The sequence below is a fragment of the Oncorhynchus masou genome, unplaced genomic scaffold (genome assembly GCF_036934945.1).
Source record: "Oncorhynchus masou masou isolate Uvic2021 unplaced genomic scaffold, UVic_Omas_1.1 unplaced_scaffold_675, whole genome shotgun sequence".
Lineage (NCBI taxonomy): Eukaryota > Metazoa > Chordata > Actinopteri > Salmoniformes > Salmonidae > Oncorhynchus > Oncorhynchus masou.
This window is the reverse complement of record NW_027016922.1, coordinates 21,277-29,461: the sequence shown is the minus strand read 5'-3', so window position 1 is coordinate 29,461 and position 8,185 is coordinate 21,277.

The following is an 8,185-nucleotide window of genomic DNA, read 5'->3' as shown; positions in this document are numbered from 1 at the left end:
CCAAGTTTGCGCCAGTATTTTAAACAGACATCTCTGTACATTCATTTTGTCACACCTCTTACAAAAACAAGTAATGAGGAAGTCAATCTCTCTTCCACTTTGAGCCATGAGAGATTGACATGCATGTCATTAATGTTTGCTCTCCGTGTACTTTTAAGGGCAGCACGTGCTGCTCTGCTCTGACCAACTGCAATTTTCCCAAGTCCTTCTTTGTGGCACCTGACCACACAACTGAGCAGTGGTCCAGGTGAGACAAAACTAGGGCCTGTAGGACCTGCCTTGTTGATAGTGTTGTTAAGAAGGCAGAGCATTGCTTTATTATAGACAGACTTCTCCCCATCTTAGCTACTGTTGTATCAATATGTTTTGACCATGACAGTTTATAAACCAGGTTTCTCCAAGCAGTTTAGTCACCTCAACCTGCTCAATTTCCACATTATTCATTACGAGATGTTGTTGAGGTTTAGGGTTTAGTGAGTGTTTTGTTCCAAATACAATGCTTTTAGTTTTAGAAATATTTAGGGCTAACTTATTCCACCAACTCGGAAACTAACTGCAGCTTGAGTGTTGCTGTCATTTCAGTCTCTTTAGTAGCTGATGTGTATAGTGTTGAGTCATCCACACATCGAAATACATAGAAACTCTGGGCTTTACTCTAAGTCAATGGCATGTCGTTAGTAAAGATTGAAAAAATCAACGGGCCTAAACAGCTACCCTGGGGAATTCCTGATTCTAACTGGATTATATTTGATAGGCTTCCATTAAAAGAACACCCTCTGTGTTCTGTTGTACAAGTAACTCTTTATCTGCATTAAAGCAGGGGTGTAAAGCTATAACACATTCTAGAACACCCTCTGTGTTCTGTTGGACAAGTAACTCTTTATCTGCATTAAAGCAGGGGGTGTAAAGCCATAACACATTCTAGAACACCCTCTGTGTTCTGTTAGACAGGTAACTCTTTATCTGCATTAAAGCAGGGGGTGTAAAGCCATAACACATTCTAGAACACCTCTGTGTTCTGTTGGACAAGTAACTCTTTATCTGCATTAAAGCAGGGGTGTAAAGCCATAACACATTCTAGAACACCCTCTGTGTTCTGTTAACACATTCTAGAACACCCTCTGTGTTCTGTTAGACAGGTAACTCTTTATCTGCATCAAAGCAGGGGTGTAAAGCATACTTCACATTCTTAGAACACCCCTGTGTTCTGTTAGACATGTAACTCTTTATCTAAAGCAGGCATTAAAGCAGGGTGTAAGCCATAACACATATGTTTTCAGCAGCAGACTATGATAGATCATGTCAAAATCTGCACTGAAGTCTAACAAGACAGCCCCCACAATCATTTTATCATCAATTTCTCTCAGCCAATCATCAGTCATTTGTGTAAGTGCCGTGCTTGTTGAGTGTCCTTCCCTATAAGCGTGCTGAGAATGTTGTCAATTTGTTTACTGTGAAATAGCTTTGTATCTGGTCAAACACATTGTTTTCCCCAAGTTTACTAAGGGTTAGTAACAGACTGATTGGTCGGCCTATTTGAGCCAGTAAAAGGGGGCTTTACTGTTCTTGGGTAGCTGAATGACTGTGCTTCCCAGGCTTGAGGGCTTAAATTAGGCCTAGTAGGTTTAAATTGAGTATGTGGCAAATAGGAGTAATGCCGTCCTCCATTATCCTGAGTAAATTTCCATCCATTGTCAGGCCCGGTGGCTTGTCATTGTTGGATAAATGTTAATCATTCTTCCACTGACTTTATGGAATTTCTTCCACACTGACTTTACGGAATTTCTTCCACTGACTTTTGAATTTCTTCCACACTGACTTTACGGAATTTCTGCCACACTGACTTTACGGAATTTCTTCCACACTGACTTACGGAATTTCTTCCACACTGACTTTACGGAATTTCTTCCACACTGACTTTACGGAATTTCTGCCACACTGACTTACGGAATTTCTTTCACACTGACTTTACGGAATTTCTTCCACACTGACTTTACTTGAATTTCTGCCACACTGACTTTACGGAATTTCTGCCACACTGACTACGGAATTTCTTCCACACTGACTTTACAGAATTTCTTCCACACTGACTTTACGGAATTTCTTCCACACTGACTTTACGGAATTTCTTCCACACTGACTTTACGGAATTTCTTCCACACTGACTTTACGGAATTTCTTCCACACTGACTTTACGGAATTTCTTCCACACTGACTTTACGAATTTTCTTGCCACACTGACTTTACGGAATTTCTGCCACACTGACTTTACGGAATTCGAAAGTACAATGCTCGTCTTTTATAATTTGGTCAGATATACTTGGATGTGTAGTGTCAGAGTTTGTTGCAGGCATGTCATCCAAAGCTTGTTGATCTTGCCAATGAAAAAATTATTAATTGTGTTGGCAATATCAGTGGGTTTTGTGATAAATGAGCCATCTGACTCAATGAATGACAGAGCCAACTTGGCTTTTTCCCCAAAAATGTTCATTTAAGGTGCTTTTTATTATCATTCTTAATATAATTTATCTTTGATGCATAGTATAGTTCATTTTTATTTAGTTTAGTCACATGATTTCTTAATTTGCAGTACGTTTATCAATCGGTTGTGCTGCCAGACTCATTTGCCATACCTTTTGCCTCATCCCTCTCAACCATACAATTTTTCACTTCTTCATCAATCCAAGAGGATTTAACCGTTTTCACTTCCTCATCAATCCAAGGAGATTTAACAGTTTTTCACTTCCTCATCAATCCAAGGGGATTTAAAGTTTTTCAGTCATTTTCCTCGGATCAATCCAAGTAACTGGATTTAAAGTTTCAATTCCTCATAAATGTCAAGTTTAACCTGGTTTTCCAGTCATTTTCTTAACCGGATGCATGCTCCTCATTAGTACACTGGAATACAAAGCAAATATTCTTTAAATTATCCATATGTATCACTTACAGGTTGCTCCTCATTACAGACCAGCAAATATTCTTTACATTATCAACATATGAATCACTACAGAACATATTAGGTATGACCTCTTATACACTATATTAGGCCCAGCCTGACCTCTTATACACTATATTAGGCCCAGCCTGACCTCTTATACACTATATTAGGCCCAGCCTGACCTCTTATACACTATATTAGGCCCAGCCTGACCTCTTATACACTGTATTAGGCCCAGCCTGACCTCTTATACACTATATTAGGGCCCAGCCTGACCCTCTATACACTATATTAGCCCAGCCTGACCTCTATACACTATATTAGTTCCAGCCTGACCTCTTATACACTATATTAGGCCCAGCCTGACCTCTTATACACTATATTAGGCCCAGCCTGACCTCTCATACACTATATTAGGCCCAGCCTGACCTCTCATACACTATATTAGTTCCAGCCTGACCTCTTATACACTACATTAGGCCCAGCCTGACCTCTTATACACTATATTAGGCCCAGCCTGACCTCTTATACACTATATTAGCCCAGCCTGACCTCTATACACTATATTAGGCCCAGCCTGACCTCTCATACACTATATTAGGCCCAGCCTGACCTCTCATACACTATATTAGGCCCAGTTCTGACCTCTCATACACTATATTAGGCCCAGCCTGACCTCTTATACACTATATTAGGCCCAGCCTGACCTCTTATACACTATATTAGGCCCAGCCTGACCTCTCATACACTATATTAGGCCCAGCCTGACCTCTTATACACTATATTAGGCCCAGCCTGACCTCTCATACACTATATTAGGCCCAGCCTGACCTCTCATACACTATATATTAGGCCCAGCCTGACCTCTTATATATACTATATTAGGCCCAGCCTGACCTCTTATACACTATATTAGGCCCAGCCTGACCTAGATATACACTATATTAGGCCCAGCCTGACTGGATACTCTCATACACTATATTAGGCCCAGCCCTGACCTCTTATGACACTATATTAGGCCCAGCTTGACCTCTCATGAGAGCCAGTCTATATTAAATCCCAGCCTGACCTCTTATACACTATATTGAGCCCAGCCCAGCCAGATATGACCTCTTGCAGATGAACCACATATATTAGGCATTATCCAGCCTGATGTTAATTCACTTGCTGTTTGTATACAGCTGGTAGGTTGAGGCAGATGAACCCAGCCTTACCTTACAATAGTATAACATTATCCTTAGTGACTGTTAACCAGCCTGAGCCTCTTATGCAGAATGGGCTTTAGTTGACCATGAACCTGTTGATATCACATACATTATCAACATTTATTTAACATTATCCAGATACTGACTGTTAACACTTGGTGGTCTATAGCAGCTTCCCACCAGAACTTTAGTTAGGCAGATGAACCAGCCATATTATCACAGTATTTAACATTATCCAGATAGTGACTGTTAACACTTGGTGGTCTATAGCAGCTTCCCACCAGAATGGGCTTTAGTTGAGGCAGATGAACCTGTAGCCATATTACTTGATCATTTAACATTATCCAGATAGTGACTGTTAACACTTGGTGGATACAGCTTCCCACCAGAATTTAGAGGCAGATGAACCTGTAGCCATTACTTCAACAGTATTTAACATTATCCAGATACTGACTGTTAACACTTGGTGGTCTATAGCTTCCCACCAGAATGTGCACAGTTGAGGCAGATGAACCTGTAGCCATATTACTTCAACAGTATTTAACATTATCCAGATAGTGACTGATAACACTTGGTGGTCTATAGCAGCTTCCCACCAGAAGGTTGAGGCAGATGAACCTGGTTCAACAGTGTTAACATTACAGTGACTTTAACATTATCCAGAATGGGCTTTAGTTGAGGCAGATGAACCTGTAGCCATTATCACTTCAACAGTATTTAACATTATCCAGATACTTTTAACACTTGGTGGTCTATAGCAGCTTCCCACCAGAATGGGCTTTAGTTGAGGCAGATGAACCTGTAGCCATTATCACTTCAACAGTATTTAACATTATCCAGATAGTGACTGTTAACACTTGGTGGTCTATAGCAGCTTCCCACCAGAACAGTTGAGGCAGATGAATCAAGCATTATCACACAGTATTTAACATTATCCAGATACTGACTGTTAACACTTGGTGGTCTATAGCAGCTTCCCACCAGAATGGGCTTTAGGTGAGGCAGATGAACCTGTAGCCATTATCACTTCAACAGTATTTAACATTATCCAGATACTGACTGTTAACACTTGGTGGTCTATAGCAGCTTCCCACCAGAATGGGCTTCAGGTGAGGCAGATGAACCTGTAGCCATTATCACTTCAACAGTATTTAACATTATCCAGATACTGACTGTTAACACTTGGTGGCTTCTATAGCAGCTCCCACCAGAATGGGCTTGGTGGTCTTTTAGCTTGAGGCAGATGAACCTGTAGCCATTATACGTCAACAGTATTTAACATGAGATCCTCTCTAAGCTTTACAGGAAGCGGGTTCTTTATATAGTCCGCAACACCGCCGACGGGGCGTTTCTGTCTCTTCTGTAGATGTTATAACCATGCATTGCTTCCACTGTATCATCAAAGCTATTGTTACGGATACCAGTATCCTGTGTTCTGTTCTCTCCTTCTCCCCTCACAGGTGAAAATCATCACTACCCAATCAGTCACCAATCAATCATCAATCAGAAGACACACCTCCTCCTGTTTTCCTACCCTATCACAGTTCCTTTCTTGGTTTAAAAACCCTGTCAGTTGTTTGCTCTAGAGCTCAATCTCTCTGTAAATGCCATGTCTGTAGGTCGCTGTGTTTCACTCGTTGTGTATTAACCTCTTTTGTTTGAGCACCTCCATAGCACTTTGTCATCACCTGTGAGTATTGTTTTTGGTTATGGCGTTTGTGTTTGTTTGCTGGTGGGAAAAGGGGGAACCAAGACAAGTCGCCCATGGGCATACACTACCCGTAGGTCAACTTTGTTAAATACACTAGTTAGAACTGGGCGGACCACCCACTGTATTTTTGGTTAGTTAGCTCTTGTTAAAGTAGTCTAGCTTAGGTTTTTTTTGAATACTTATTGTTTCTTTCCTTGGGTCCAGCTCAGCCCCTTTTCCTGCTCCCCCCATTACCGTGTGTTTTCAAATAAACCTTGAGTTTGACGGTAGATTTCAGTTGTCCTGGTTATTTCGTTCACACTTTTGCTTTGTCACTATTATAATTTGCATGAGTTATGTTACGGGTCTCATTACCACCACCCCCTAGACTGTCGGGCCAAAGGGATCCGTAGCTATTATCTAAGCGAGTTTCAGAGATATGAATTTCATCTGTTTTACAAGCAAGTTAATGAATTCATGGACCTTGTTTCTCAGTATGTTAATATTGGCCATTTTTAGCACTTTTCTGTCTTGCTTGATTGTTTTTACTGCTGTACTGGGAAGCTTATCAGATGTAGACTTGATAGTGCAGGGTGAGCTGCACAAAGTGTCTTCCTATGGGACACACCCTCAGTGGTCTTCCTACTGGGACACACCCTCAGTGGTCTTCCTACTACAACTGGGACACACACCCTCAGTGGTCTTCCTACTGGGAAGTGGTCTTCCTACTGGGACACACCCCCTCAGTGGTCTTCCTACTGGGACACACCCCTCAGTGGTCTTCCTACTGGGACACACCCCTAGTGGTCTTCCTACTGGGACACACCCCCTAGTGGTCTTCCTTGGGACACACCCTCAGTGGTCTTCCTACTGGGACACACCCCCTCAGTGGTCTTCCTACTGGGACACACCCTCAGTGGTCTTCCTACTGGGACACACCCCCTCAGTGTGGTCTTCCTACTGGGACACACCCTCAGTGGTCTTCCTACTGGGACACACCCCCTCAGTGGTCTTCCTACTGGGACACACCCTCAGTGGTCTTCCTACTGGGACACACCCCCTAGTGGTCTTCCTACTGGGACACCCTCAGTGGTCTTCCTACTGGGACACACCCCCTCAGTGGTCTTCCTACTGGGACACACCCCCTCAGTGGTCTTCCTACTGGGACACACCCCCTCAGTGGTCTTCCTACTGGGACACACCCCCTCAGTGTTAACAGCGATCTTCCTATAGGACACACCCTCAGTGGTCTTCCTACTGGGACACACCCCCTCAGTGATCTTCCTACTGGGACACACCCCCTCAGTGGTCTTCCTACTGGGACACACCCCCTCAGTGGTCTTCCTACTGGGACACACCCTCAGTGGTCTTCCTACTGGGACACACCCCCCTCAGTGGTCTTCCTACTGGGACACCCCTCAGTGGTCTTCCTACTGGGACACACCCCCTCTGTGGTCTTCCTACTGGGACACACCCCCTCTGTGGTCTTCCTACTGGGACACACCCCCTCATTTACCTGCATTTAACAGGTGACATCAATAAGGGATCATAGCGTTCACCTGTAATCACCTGGTCAGTCTAGGTCATGGAAAAAGGTGCTCCTAATGCTTTGTCCACTCAGTGTATAAATACTGATGGTAACATGTACAGTACGTGTAAACAGGAGTAATAGTGACCAGTATCAGGATGAATGGATACTAATAGTAATGACAATCAGCTCTCAATCAACAGCAGTATATCGGAAACAATACATCTAATCAGTAACAATTTTAGCAGCAGTGTAGGTGTGAGGGGGACAAGCAGTTGTTAGCCATTGAACAGTCTTATGGCTAGGAAATAGAAGTTCTCCAAGTCCTTCTATTCTCCAAGAATAGTCCTTCTATTCTCCAAGGTCCTTCTATTCTCCAAGTCCTTCTATTCTCCAAGGTCCTTCTATTCTCCAAGGTCCTTCTATACTCCAAGAATAGCCTTCTATACTCCAAGGCCTTCTATACTCCAAGGCCTTCTATACTCCAAGGCCTTCTATACTCCAAGGCCTTCTATACCAGTGTAATAGTTTGAGCCTGAATTTGTAAAGGTTTAAATGGAACATATTTATAGCTCAGGGGACTGTGGTCAAATATCAGTACAAGATGTTCTCCACTGACATGTCCTCATTAGTGTTGCTAAATGTCCTCTTTCTGGTTTGATGGATTATTCCACTGTGTATATGTCACGTCCTGACCTTAGTTTCCTTTGTATGTTTCTATTCTAGGTTGGTCAGGGCGTGAGTTGGGGGTGGGTATTCTATGTTTTGTTCTTGTGTTTATATTTCTGTGTTTGACCTGGTATGGTTTCCAATCAGAGGCAGCT